This window comes from Diceros bicornis, chromosome 31 (genome assembly GCF_020826845.1).
Source record: "Diceros bicornis minor isolate mBicDic1 chromosome 31, mDicBic1.mat.cur, whole genome shotgun sequence".
Lineage (NCBI taxonomy): Eukaryota > Metazoa > Chordata > Mammalia > Perissodactyla > Rhinocerotidae > Diceros > Diceros bicornis.
In genome coordinates this window covers 28,924,591-28,939,229 of record NC_080770.1, presented here as the reverse complement: position 1 = coordinate 28,939,229, position 14,639 = coordinate 28,924,591, and the positions used below count along the sequence as shown (strand labels likewise).

The window sequence follows — 14,639 nt, the reverse complement described above, 5'->3', positions numbered from 1 at the left end:
TGCATGCACACTATGTCAGACACTCTTCTGAGGTACTGAGGACGTGCCAGAGAACAAATAAGATCCTTGCTCTCAGACGGAGTTACAAGCACACTGTGTCAGCCACAAGATCTGCCCAACCAAACTTCAATTGTCAAATTTACATTTCTCCAGAAAAATCATTTTGAGGAAAAGAAAAATGCAAAGACTCTTGATCCCCTTGGAGAGTCTTCCAAGGCATCTTAATAAATCATTAATTTTTTTATGCCTGTAGTATAAAGTACTTGACAATCTAATAAAAGTTCACATGGACACAGAGTATATTTTCTACAATTCACAAAGTATCTTCCAATCTTTCCTGAGGGAACAGCATTTACTAAAGCACTTCAAAATATGTTTTAAAAGTGTAGAAGCTCACCAAAAATGGTCATATCTATTTGTGTTACTCCAACCTTAATCTTGTCTATGTATTTCTCCTTTCCAAATCTATACCGACAGGAATTTAGATTAACAGCTTCCCTCAAACAAAATCATATCAGTTTTTTAAAACTATGCATTACTTAAACTAAAATCAGAGATGAAATCAGAGATGCTCAATTTAAACGTGCATTTATTGAATGCCTGCTGTGCATGACACATACAATCTGATTTCGTCCTTATGACAGTCAGTTGTATGTAGTTGTTATTATCTCTATTTTACAGGTAAGCAGACAGGCTCAGACAGGTTAAATGGTTCATGTAACACATGTGACCCAGCGGAAAACTGAGTATTCCAATTCACTTAGGATGCTGGAGTCCAACTTTACCGAATTTCTTAATTAAATAAGCACACAAAAAAGTAAAATTTATGAAATGGTAAGAACTTCCATAGATGATTTCTGTCTCTTCTTAAGATCTGTGAAAATGGTTAACTTTAAGATGCTTTTCCAAAATGAACATAGATTTCAAATTGTTTTTCTAATTGAAAAGAAACAGTATAAAAATCCAGTGGGCAACTCCCCAGCCTGAGAGTCCTGTTATGATCCACTGATATGACATCAAGAATAACAATAATTACAACAGTAGGACTCTTTTTCCCTCAAAGGGAGAACAGGTTTCCGGAAGCATGTTGAGGAACGGACGGAACACAAGGCTGCTGCTGTAGAGAACGAAATTCGGAGCAACGGCTATGACTGGCTGCCTCAGAAAACCACTGGCAAGTTGATGTTGGAAGATTTGCACATGCAAACAATGACACATATATCTGCATAAACTCTTGCTTCTATGCACTCTATCGGGCCTTTATCCGACCACAAAGTGAAGATCTTGTTTAACTAACATAGGATTCATTACAACTAGGAAGACTGTGAATCCAAACTGTGGACTTGGGGGCCTTAATAATGGAATTTTACACCATCTAATTTAAATTATATAATTGACTAGAAATCTGCCTTTATTTGTGCATTCCAGGTCCAGACAATGTAATAAGTAGCTAAAATTACACATTTAATATACAAGAGCTATCTTATCCAACTTTTAGACCAAAAGTACACACAACACAAGAACAGCATTCTTTGCCCTTAAAATCTCATGGGAGTGTTATTTTTGCTGAGATCTATTTTTCTATACTTTAAAGAGAAAATCTTTCAGTTTCTGGCATGAAGCAGCATTTCATATCTAAAATGATATATTGCAGCCAATCTGTCCTGATAAGACCTCAAAAGAAGAATCTGGCAGCTACTGTAAGGTCAGTTGCACATTCCCTAGTTCTCAAGTGTAGCCATTAGAGCTGCTACAGAGCTGGCCAGCCTGTATTCATCCCCAAGAAGTTAATCCAAATTAATCCAAGAACACCCATAACAGACAGCTCTCCTTAGAGGGCCTATTATGCTTGGGGCTTTGCATAACATTACTTTTAATTCACAAAATGATTCTAATTTGTTGAATTCTAATTTGTTGATGTTATCATTCCACAGAAAATTGAGGGCCAGAGAAATTAGAGGTATTGTCCAAAGGGCACAGTTATTAAATAAGAGGAGGAAGATATTCGAAAAGGTAACTTCAAAATTTGTAAACTCCAGCAGCTTTCTGGGCCTGTGGTCCTCAGCAGAATCCCAGTATACAGTTACCTACACACAGATGCTACCCAGTGGGCACCCACTTCTGTCCTCAAACAAGCTCAGGGGGTAAATTTCCAGGTCTACCATGGCCAAAGTTCTTTTCTCAGTCCATGAACAAGGGGCCTAAAATGCAGGGCCAACTCTGACTGCCAAACCAAAGGAGATAACCCCCAAGATGGGCAATGTGTTCCTAACTGTCATGCTGGTGAAGTGATTCACCAACGAGAAAAATGATGACATCCTTAGATGCTCCATCATCTCCAGATTTGAAGAACATGTTTAAGTGGAAGTGGGTGGAAGGACATATTTAAGCCTACAATTTTAAAGACATTCATATTCATTTTTTCTCTCACTCTCTTCCCACTCCCCCAGCCCCATCCTTCCTCCTTCCCTCCCTCTCTCAGGAAAGTTTGCATGTGTGTGTCAGTGTGGAGGGTACAGAGAGAAGGTGACAATGTCAAGGAGAGGAATGAACTTTGAGATCTAATTGGAGTAGCAGTAAAGAAATTTTGATGTCAAAAGAAATAAAAAAAACCCTCCACCGATTGGCAGAGCCAAGCTGATTGCAAGGCTGAGTTTCCCACCTGAAGCCCAGAGCTGAACAACACAGCCAAAACCATCAAAGTTCATTTTTTCTCTTTTTTCTCTTTTGTCAGTTGTGCTAAGTTGCAACTGAGTAGGAACTTAAGATAACTTGAGCTAATCAATCTACAAGCGGTGACTTAACGGTGGTCATGTAAAACAAAATAAGCAAGCAAACAAAAAGAAAACTACAAGGAATTATAAGATATGCAGAAGTCTACAGGAAGCTCAGGGGGAGAAAAAGAAACTCCACACGATTATTTTCATAGATTGGTAAATTTATTGCCTGATCTGTGTCCCAACAGAAACCATGTGCCCAGAAAAATAAATTAGAGAAGTGCTCAGCTGAAGGCTAGTTTAGTTAAGGAGTAATGAAAAGGATGAGGATAGATGATGGGAACAGACTCAGAGGCTTTTAGCAAGGTGTTTCTGGTTTCCATTATCACCTCTGTAATATAAATCTAACTCCACGTTCTTTAATGACTCTCCAGGGACCACCACTCACCAGATTAAAAGTGCCCAACCCCAAGAAGGGACACAGCAGGCTGCTGCCTTTCATCTCCTTTGGGATATGCCAAAGTTGTGGATCTTTGTTGTTGTTGTTGTTCCAAATAGTATTATTACTAGGGTTATCTGAGCTCTGCTAAGAAAAAAAAAAAAAAAAGACTAAGAAAAAATATGAATGTTGGAGACGGGCTACCCTTGAGGCCCAGAGTGGCAAGAGTTTATTTCAAGCTCAGAACAGGTACCTTCCTTGACCCTTCTAGATAAAAATGGCAGCTATGGGGACAGAAGTAGCCATGCCATGCGTGGCTGATTTCTGGCCATTTTGGATCCAAACTAACTTGTGTCAGCTCTTCGGAGATTTGTGTGAGTCACCTGTCTCCTAGGGTTTGGTCATTAACTAAAGGGTTATAGCTTCTCCAGGCTCAGTTTCCTTTTTTATTGCCATGAGATCTCTGAGGAGTCTTCTGGCTCTGAAGTTATGTGAGTCTATGATTCTGACAGAAGGCCCCAGAGAGGAATACAGAAGGGTGAAAATGAAGAGTTCTGTGGGGGAAAAAAAGTAATAAAAGAAGAAAAGCCAGCTCCATGACCCCGGCAGGTATGGGGGAGGAAGGTGATGGAAACAGGGGTGATCCTACAGGCCCTAAAGCTCTCTGAGCATTTTCAACCTCTTCCAATTTTCTTTATTGGCCTCTTTCCCCCCAGACAAAGCTGGCACATGGGAAACACTGGTGCTCAACACACAGACCTCTTCTCAGCTTCTTTATTGAAGTTACCACAGGACACTAGATTTCTGCCTTTTTCTCAAGAGCTTTGTCCTGGTGATGTTGGGAAGGTTTCTGGTAAAACCCAAGCCAATTGCCCAAGCCATCTACAATCTATGCACAGCCTCTCTGTTATCCAGAGAAGTGGTTAGTTAGCAGGGGATGAAGAGAAGTGGGTCCTCCTCTCATTCCTATCACTGGTGAGAATCTAGGTAATCTGAAGACCACATTGGAGCATGAGTATGCAAGAGAGATGGGTGAAAGTGCAGGCACCTCTCTCCACCACTTCCTCCCCGACACCCACTCTCCCTCCCTCAATCCACCCACCAGCCAGGAGCCATCCTTCATCTGCTTGGTTTATTATCATATTTTTGTGTTAATACATTCTGGTGATCTGCAATGTCAGGCTAGATAATGAAAGTTAAATTGAGTCCCTTCGATTTCCAATGGCTACATATTTGTGCATCTAACTCTGGGGCTGCCATGCAAATTAAACGCATTCTAGAATGTCAATCACACAGCACAGACACCCCACACTGCAGCGGCTTTCTTGGGGAGATTTTTTTTTTTTTCCTGGTGAACATTTGCAAAGGCGTCTGCCCAGGATGCAGACAACCTGCATCATTATAACAAACCAGCTCATCCGTGAGCACAGCCTAATGGAGCAAATGCGTGGGCCACCCTCTCCCTATTTCTGGCCCCCAATAGCCAGATCTTTAAAAATCACACTCAAGGGGGTGAGGAGATAAAGGGACCAGGACCGCTAAATTAATGGACATTTTCTTCACCAATAAATAAAAAAATAAGGATCACTCACTGTATTTCAGACTGATCACAGCAACATCCAGACGGAAATCCAGGTGATTAAGAACAAGCAAAAACGCATGATCTTGACACCAAAAGGAAGAAAAAAAAGGTTGATGAAGAAAAAATCCAACTGCAATTATCCGTCAATTTTAGTCAACATAGGCACAAATCCAAGTGTGCTCTGCTGCTTTCTCTCTCCCAATCAATGCCTCATTCTGCCGCGGTCAACTTTTCTTCTCTGAAATTTCTTTGCAGATGTATTATTAATTTCCTTTCCTCTTGTGGGAAATTCAAAAAGAAAAGAAAACACCACCATATCAGTTCTTTACTTTCCTAAAAAAGCCCCAAACTTTTCATTCCAAAAATATCTCCTTGGCTTACTTTCTCCTTTAGAGAGAAAAACAAACATACTTTTTCTTTGTGGATCCTCGGTTCTCCATTTCCAACCATCCTTTGGGGTAGGGGGGCAGCTGTTTTATTATTATTTATTTATGTCGGAACACACCAACTCCCGCGGGTCTGACACTGGTTTATTTCATTTTTCAATGCTCCCTGTGTGCACATATACACATTTGTGTTAAGATCCAGGTCTCACAAGAAAAAGCTTCGTTCTTCCTTCTCTCTTGCACAATCAGTTTATCCACTGCGTTCGGTTCCAAGAGAGAGCTGCGTCCCGCATCCTTCATTTTTGCAAGGCACCCAACCGCCACCGCCACCAAAAAAGTCTCCTTTTACATCGTCAGTTCCTCTCCCCGACCCCCTGCCCAGTCGGAGAATTTGGGGATCAACTCCCCCCACTCGCCACCCTTCCGGTCGGCCCCTTCTCCAAAGATCTGATTAGATTTCTCATCACAACCCAGTGCGCAATTGGATTTTTGATTTCAGCCGCCCGGCCAGCCACCTTCCCCTCTCCCTCCAAACTCCCTGTTATACCCTGACTCCTTGCCTCCACCGCCTCTGCAATTTCATAATCTTACGTTAAATGGAGTGCGGGGGGCGGGGGCGGGGGCGGGGGCGGAGGTAGTGGAGGAAAATTTCAAGGCTCCGTCAGCTGTCAAGGAGAAACCCATTCCTCCCCCCGCTACTTTTTCTTTTTGTTTTTTAAGGCTTGGAGTGGCTTTCGGTTCCTCTGTCCCCGCCCCCACCCCCAGCACCCGGTCCAGATCCTCCAGGTGTTGCAGGAATTGGCGATCAGGGCCGGGATGACGGGGGAGACGCGTGACGCGGTCCCTCGCCGGTGGCCCCTGCCAGCCCCCGGGTCCCCTTCTCCTCCATCAGCGAGCAGCGGATCCGGGGGCGCCGCGGCGAAAGAAGTTCGAACTGGGCTTTTATTTCAGAGAGGGAGGGCGAAGTGAGGGGATCAACGGAGTGGTAGGCAAATTAGAAAAATAATAGTAATAAGGAAAGAAAGAAAATGGAACGAAGGAGGTACCAAAAAAAAAAAAAAAAGAAATCCCTAATCGCTGGCTCCTCTCATCCTTCTCGAATGAAACCGCAGCTTTGATCTCATTTCCAGCTGCGTTGGGTACATTTTGGAGCCACAAGTTGGTTCCTCTCCGCGCAGACCTTCCCGTCGCCGGCTGGTCCTCTGCGAGGATACGCGTTCTCGGGAGCGCAGCTGCTCCGCGCCGTCCTTAGCGCCATCGCCCTGGCTCGCGGCTCCTTGAGCGGCAGAAACCCCGGTCCCCTTCCATCCACTTCGGCTTGAACTCTCTTCCTCCCCCTCCCGCTCCTCTCTCCCTTCCTTTCCCCCCAAATAGATAAATGCGCTCCCTGAGCCGGTGGCAGATCTTGGCAGTCTAAGCTTTCTCTCGGCCAACGTCACGTCCCGAGGTTTAGGGTCCTAGCTCCCAAAATCTCCTCTCGGACTGCAGTCCCCTTCACTCCTCTGCCCCTCTTTCTTTCCCCTATTCCTTTCCCTCTCTCTGCTTGTGATCAGTGAAATACAATTACCAATTACCTCCCATCATCTTAGCACCGATTGGTCAATTGCATTAACACTTGAAGTCAGGGAAGAGGGGATTGGAGCCTCTGCCGTGTGGTGTGGCACCGCTGCCACCTGGAGGGCAGAGCATGAACAGCTGAGTTTCAAAGCAACCCCCCACGCTCGGAGATTAGTAATAGGCAAAGAAACTCAGGGGTTGTGTGGGAGAAGTTGTCAATTTTTTCTAAAAGACTGCCTGTTTTCCTCGTGAAAGCCAGGAGTTGGAGCTACAAAGGGGGAGACATGGAAATCAAATCACCACTAGGATTCAAAAAATATCACCAAACACAGAAAGCTGTTGCTTTCAGATTGCTGGGCAAGAGCCTCTCCTCTCCGTAGTCAAGCAGGCTAGTCACAAGGTAAGGATTAACACGGTGCTATTACCTAGGATAGGCCCGTCAGAAAAAATCTAAGAGCAACTGAACAGCTGCTAGGGAGGGAGCCTGTGGTCCAGCAGGATCATCGCACCGGGAGGAAGCGCTGTAAAGGCGAGATAGGAGCCTTCAACCTATGCAGTGTTGCAGTAAATTGGCCTGTTCAGTTTGTACCAGACACCCAGGACAGTTTGACAACTCAATTCCAACATCCCGCGCTCCTGGTTGTGGGCTTTTCCATTAACTCATGTTAGGGGGGTGGGTTACATATTTCAACTTCACTGGGTCTTCTTAGGAAGGTGGAGAGGCCCATAAAATAATATTATTAATAATATATTTATATGAATTTCTTTCTCCACTGTATAATTGTCATAAGACCCTGTCTGTAAGCTATGGTTATTCATTTTATTTTATTCAGGTATGTGACCTTGTGATATGAGATGGATAAAATGGGGAATGATAATTCAAACAATAAAAGATTATATACGTTGGGGGAGCAAGGCAAATAAATAATTCTGTTTTAAGCTGCACAATTAGTCTCTGTGCTGATTTTCTTTACTTTTGAGAGATCAGAATATGGACTTGCTTTAAAAACAGTTTTAAAGAGGCTGTAGGCTACTCTATTCAAGCACCGTACATATTAAGATTTGAGTCTGAATGTTACAAAGCATAATAAGAAACGGTATTTGGCAAAAAGGAGAAAATTTCTACGAAGGTAACATTAGAGGCATATACAAGTTAATACCAAATGTCCTTTTTTTTTCTTTCCTCTTCTTTTTATAGTACATGGACATTTCCTCATTTAGAGTTAAAATTTTTTTTTTTTTAATTACGTCCATATATTTCTTTGGGTAGTAAGCACAGACTCTAATATGTGTTTCAGATATCTGCACCTGTGAGAGGAAAGGCGTTTCTTTACACCTGGATTGTGATTTACTATAATTTCTCCATTTTTTTGGAGAGCTTTGATGCGATTATGAATTGCACCAAAATGTGAATTTGTTGAGGGGTAATGGCATTGCTTCTATTTTTAAATAAATGCTGTATTGATTGATTCAGAACACTAGTAGGCAGTTGACTATAACTTTAATTGGTCTTTCAAAGCTCTTAGCCTTATATGCCAATTACAGTTTATCAAGTAAGAAACCATTAAAAAGTACACTCACTAGCTGCTCTAGATAGCTTCAAAGGAGTCCAGCCTCTGGTTCTGAAGGTAGCTAGAAGCCATTTGAAATGAAAATTTTCATTTTAGGGACTTTGACAGCTAGGGAAAGGCCAATGATTTGTTTTTCAAAGCTGATTATTAGCTACCTACCAGACATCTTTAAAGCCTTTCAGAATGAATTAATCTATCAAACAAAGCAGCAGGGAAGGATCAGTGCTATTCAGCCAAAAGGAAACAGGAAATGCTTCCCATTCCTGCTTACTTTCCCATTCAGCAGCTATGGTTTCTTTTTCCACATCAGCTACCCATTCACTGTACAAACTTGAATTAGTTATTTGGCCTTCATTTTCTGATTCAGACTCCACCAGTGATTGTTGGGCGTCCATATGGCGTGGTCTTAGCTGACTTCTCATATACATCACCTTATTTAAAATTCAAAATACCCCCCTGAGAGATTTCAAAGATGGGGAAAGTGAAGCTAACATCACATCCTTGGTAAATGACATAGACAACTTTGAATCCAGATCTACTCAATTCCAATTCTTCCCATTCTGCTACAGCTTCTCCCTTTGGGGAAAATGGAAAATACAGCTAAGACAGTCATAAGCCTGCAGGCTGTCATTATCAGCACTGAATCCCAGAGGTGAATTCCTAACCCTGTGGGGGAATGGAATTGCCACCTTTGTCCCTGAATGACCTCACACAAAGAGAATTGTAGTAAGTCTTAAACAAGCTGACTGTCATGCAAATACACATGCAAACGAAATTGTTGTTAAATAACAACATAAATATACATATCCATTCAGTAGAAGTTGCCAGGTACTGTCAACAATGGCAGGGTATGTGTTCAAGTAAAATTCTTAAGGAAAACACTTTTAGAGGAAATAGTTGTCCAGTGAGTAACAGATTGGTCACGATGTCACACTTCTAGTTAGTCCATCTAGCTACCAAAAGGATGGACAGGACAAATGCTGTTAAAATGAGATGACTTGGGACCAGAGGGGCACAGTGCTGACATGGCAGATTGTTTCAACGGACATACAGGATTCTGTGTGTTCTCGTCTCCTGATTTGTAGGCATTTGAGTGGTGAAACAAAACTGTCGTACTGTTTCACTGTGTGCTGGTGACTCTACCTGGTGTAATCTTTAGCAAACAGCAGAGGACAGTATCTTGTTATCAGAAATACAAAATGGCAAATAGAATGAATTCAGTTACTTTGCTTAAAAATAGAGAAAATATGAATGTGTCTATTATGTTATTAGTTTGATTTAACAGGCTGTAGGCTACTCTATTCAAGCACAATATGGACTTAAGACTTGAGTCTTTATTACAAATTCTGGGAATAAGTATCTCTTTCTACTTCCAATACTATTAAAGAGGGACCAGAATATCCTGTGGGATAATCATATTGAGCTTGCCTTTATAGTTACAATAATGACATGTGAATTAACTTCTTTACACCACCTTCTTTTAAAAACTACTTTAGTGATAAAATGCCATATTTAGTGAGAACTTCCTACATGTTATGCGAGACAGTATTCCAAGAATGTTGTATCTCAGAACTAGAAGGTATCCTAATTGTCATCTATCCTTTATTCCTTGAAATATAGATGAACATACTAAAGTCCAAGTAGATTTGCAAATTTCTGCTTTTTTAAAGCATCTCCTCTGGGATGGCTACTCCTCCACCCAGCTCCCACCCCATATAGTCTAACTTTTCTGTGCTCTCAGACTTTAAAAAAATTAATAATAACTAGCACTTAATGATAGCTTATGAATGTCAAGCATAGTTTAAGTATGTTACAGATGTCAACTCATCCAATCCCCCTAACAATTTTATGAACTAGGTATAATTATCATCCCATTTTATAGGTAATGAAAATGGAGTTGAGATTGAGTAAGGGCATGTAGCTAGGAAGTGACAAGATTTTTAGAGGCAAGATTTTTAACTCAGGTTATTTAACTTCAGACATCATAGTTGTAACCAATAATTCCTATTATTACCTATTGCACTGGATTGAAATGCTTGTCTCATACCTATATTCCTTCAAAACCATGATTGATTTCACGAGAGCATATATATTTTTTTGTATTTCTAATACTGTACACATAGTTGAATAAATAAATGTCTAAGATTATGACATTAGGAAACGGAAGAACCTAGGTCTTTTGTCTCTTACTGAATATTCTTTTCACTGTGGTACACAGAGTGTTAGAAAGATGATATACTTACTGCAATTACTAAATAGAAAAACTAATAAAAAATACCACCAAATAAAATAATTTAATCAGAGAATTATAACTTCTGTATCAGTTAGCTATTGCTACATAATGAACCATCCCAAAACTTGGTAGCTGAAAAGAGCAATCATTTATTATTTCTCATGAGTCTACAGGACTGTTAGAGATTGGTTAAGTGGCTCTTCTGATCTTGGCTGGGTTCACTGTTAGGTGATCTAGAATGGTCTCAGCTAGAGACTCTGGGGCAAGTCAGTTCCACTCCGTGTGTCTCTCTTCCCTTCATCAGCTTGGCCCAAGCAAATTTACTGACAATAGCAGAAGTCCATGAGAACAGCAGAAAGGCATGATTACTTTTTCAGGCTTCCATGTGAATCAAATCTTCTGACTTCCCATTGGCTAAAGCAAATCACTTGTTTCAACCCATTGTCAAGGAACGGGACAGGTCGTCCCACCCACAATGGGAGGCCACTGTAAAGTTACATGACAAAAGAGAGTGAAGACTCAGAGTGATCATTGCAATCAACCACAAATCTATCCCTTACAAATAACAGATTTCTTTAATGATTACTGGAGTTTACTGGAAAGAAAACTTTCCCCATAAAGGGTCATTCAGTCAGTCACTTATTTATTTCAACAAATGGGTATTAACCTTCCGTGATGTGCCAGGTATTATGGACGTTATCACTAACTCATCTGTTACCCCCACTTTCCTGATCACATCTGTTGATGCTATTTCAGGAATAGCTTACACATCTGCCCAATTCTCTTCACTATATTACTTTACGGAGACCACTCTCAAGTTCCTCTGTGGACTCTTCGCCGCTAGTCTTCCCTCTTATCCATTTGATCCCCTCCCTAGTACTAGTTAGCTTCTGAAAAAGAAAAGCTGATGGAAAAGTTTAAAGAAAGAAACAATAAAGGAAAAATATGTTCCATATGTACAATAACAAAAAAATCACAACACTGGGAAAACTATTTGCAATGCATAGAACAAAGGATTCATATTCTAAATACATAAATAGTTCTTAGAAATTGATTTTAGAAATAAAGGAGAAAAATACAAATAACTTTACAGATGAGTAGGAAAAAGTACATTATAGTCTATTTGCAGAAGAACTTGTTATTTTAGCACTTAGTACCTACGTTACTTAGGACAGTGCCTGGCCCTTTGGCCTCTTACTACATTTTGAGTGAATGAATGAATGAATGAATGAGTGAACTGTCTTCTTGGTTGAGGAGGAAAGTGGGTAGATACTGGGTAGACCAATTACAAGCAATGGTGATATAATATGGTCAGAATTTTACCAGAAATAAGTGTAAATAGTTGGGGGAGCAGAAGAGACAGTAGTTTCCTCTATGTGGAGGCAGTTCCAGAGGACTTCACAAATAGGAAACCTAAATATGTTAAAGCTTCATAAATATTAGTGTAAGTTTATGGATGCATGATTGAGCATTTCAGTCAGAGGACAGAGAATATATACATTCTAAGAAAAAACAATTTGTGGCTGTGGGGGATCAGAATTTGCTACCCCAAAATATGTCTCTTCAGCTTGATTATTTTTAAGAACAAAAGACTCTGAAAGAAACTTTGACCTTCCCCCTAACTGCATAAAAGAATTTAAGATAGAAGGCCTGTCCCAGGAAGGAGCTAACATTGTAGATAACTATAGTATAATATAAACTAGGTGTGGTAGACAGGGAGGAACCTAACAAGGGCCTTTTAGTCAAAGTCCTCTCCATCTCTCATTGTCTTTGCAAGGCATGGTCATTTGTTTATCAAACATTAGCTTTTCCACCTCCATGTAAATTGTCTTCCTATCCTTTGAAGTCCCAAACCACTACTCCGAACATCCTCTTTTGTCCTTAGCTAAAGATGGTATTTAAGGTAATAGCTTCCACTATTTTAGCGAGTTACTCAGTTTTCCTGGGTTTCTCCCATGTATATGTTATTAAATTTGTTTGATTTTTCTCCTGTTATTCTGTCTCGTGTCAATTTAATTCTTTGACCAACCAGAAGAACCTAGAAGGTAGAAGAATAGTTCTTCCTCCCCTACATTGGCCCAAAGATTAGCAGGGCTAACACTTAGCTAAATTATATATTCAGTTATGGGAGATGTGTTCAGACTATTGGATGCCATGTAGAGATCCAGAGAGTCTAAATTTTGAAGATAGTCTTAAAATGTCCTTCTAGTCCTTCTAGGAAGGTATCAATCACAAATGATGTCTGGGAAGGAAGAGCATCAGTGAAGGGGAGCATCTCGAGGGAGGAGTCTTCCTTTCTCAAATCACACTAGGTAACATGACAAATTCTAGGAGTGACTTAAAAGAATAAGAAGAAAGCTGAAGGAAACAACTATTAGACAATTTGACAACCAATTCTGAACCAAATTAGGATCTAATCACATTTTAGACATCCTTCTTAAATGGTGATCCGAGCACTTGTAAAACACAATCTCCTTTATCAAACGTTTCTAAGAGAGATGGTATTGGTGCATAGAAACTACAAGGTGGTATTTTTGTACAGTCTAAATTAGGATTCTTTGCACTGAGAAGAAAATTGCCCATAAAGGTGTCTTTAAAACTCCACCAGGAATGAGTAGATGGTGTGAATCCACTTGTGTAATTTGGGAAGACAGCTGCATTTTATCTAGCTAAATCAGCACTTGATACTAAACAACTCCTAAAGAATGTCACTTTATTTCAGCATTAGCCATGTAGTGTAGATTCAAGAAATGATAGCCTTGTTTTCCCCACCATATTACTATTGTGTTTTCAGGAAATGAAGTGCGTGAATTTCAAAATTCAGTTCTCTTCACATTGACGATGCATTGGCACGTCTGTGATTCCAGGCCTCCAGCTGATTTAGTAGCACATGATTCAAATAATGTTAAACAATCTACATTTTTAAATGTCCGGGTTTCTCCCATGCACAGCATTTTTGAGGGAAGCAAATGACTGTCTAGGAAATGCTGCAGATTTAAAAAGAAATAATCTATTGTATTTGCATGGAAAATGGAAACAACTTTATCACTTGAATGAAATAATTCTTCAAACACCTAAAAGAAGCACATATAAAGAAATATTATTCAGAGTTGATTTTCAAAATGGGAGGGAGTTGGGAATCCTTTGATTCACACACAGATCTTTTCAACTGATCAACTATCGTGTGAGTTTTATAGAGCAAATGAGATATAAAATAAATATCACTGTGGCAGATGAGGACTGAGGTGTGTCTTGGAGTTGTGGTCTTACTGTACAGAGTGAACACTGAGTGACTGTTAAGTGATTGAGTGCTTGACATTTTACTACAACCTCTAGTTAACAGTCTTCCTGAAAAGGATTTTCATTAAAATTTTAAGAACTTTTATGGAAGTTCATATTTTCACTAGGATAACAATTATGCCACATTGCAGAGGACCTGAATGTCTACTTCTTCCAAAGAAGACATACATATGGCCAACAGGCACATAAAAAGATGCTCAACATCACTAACCATCAGGGAAATGCAAAGCAAAACCACAATGAGTTATCACTTTACATCTGCTAGAATGGCTATCATCAAAAAGATAAGAGATTAACAAGTGTTGGCCAGGGTGTGGAGAAAAGGGAACCCTTATGCACTGTTAGTGGGAATGTAAATTGGTACAGCCACTACAGAAAACAGTTGGGAGGTTCCTCAAAAAATTAAAAATAGAACTACCATATGATCCAGCAACTCTACTTTTTGGGTATATATCCAAAGGAAATGAAATCAGGATCTCAAAGAGATGTCTGCATCCCCATGTTCATTGCAGTACTATTTACAACAGCCAACATGTGGAAACAATCTTGAGTGTCCATCGGCTGATGAATAGATAAAGAAAATGTATATATATGTGTGTATACATACATATATATGAAGATTATTCAGCCGAGAGAAAGAAGACAAGTTATGACAACATGGACGGACCTTGAAGGCATTATGGTAAGTAAAATAAGTCACACAGAGAAAGACAAATACTGTATGATCTCACTTACATGTGGAATCTAAGGAAACCAAATTCAGAAACAGAGTAAATTGTTGGTTGCCAGGGGCTGAGGAGTGGGGGAAATGGGGAGATGTTGGTCAAAGGGTACAAACTTCCAGTTATAAGATG

The 14,639-nt window shown here is 40.2% G+C and overlaps 1 protein-coding gene across 6 annotated transcripts in view; it reads right to left on the bottom strand.

Moving 5' to 3' along the window:
* LRRC4C (leucine rich repeat containing 4C) overlaps positions 1-6,636 on the bottom strand; it is a 171,655-nt gene extending 165,019 nt beyond the window's left edge. For all 6 annotated transcript variants that reach the window (XM_058527127.1, XM_058527129.1, XM_058527126.1 and 3 more), the window contains exon 1: positions 4,749-6,636. The gene's annotated coding sequence lies outside the window, so the exon portion shown is untranslated. The remainder of the gene's footprint in view (positions 1-4,748) is intronic.
* Between the last annotated feature and the right edge of the window lie 8,003 nt (positions 6,637-14,639).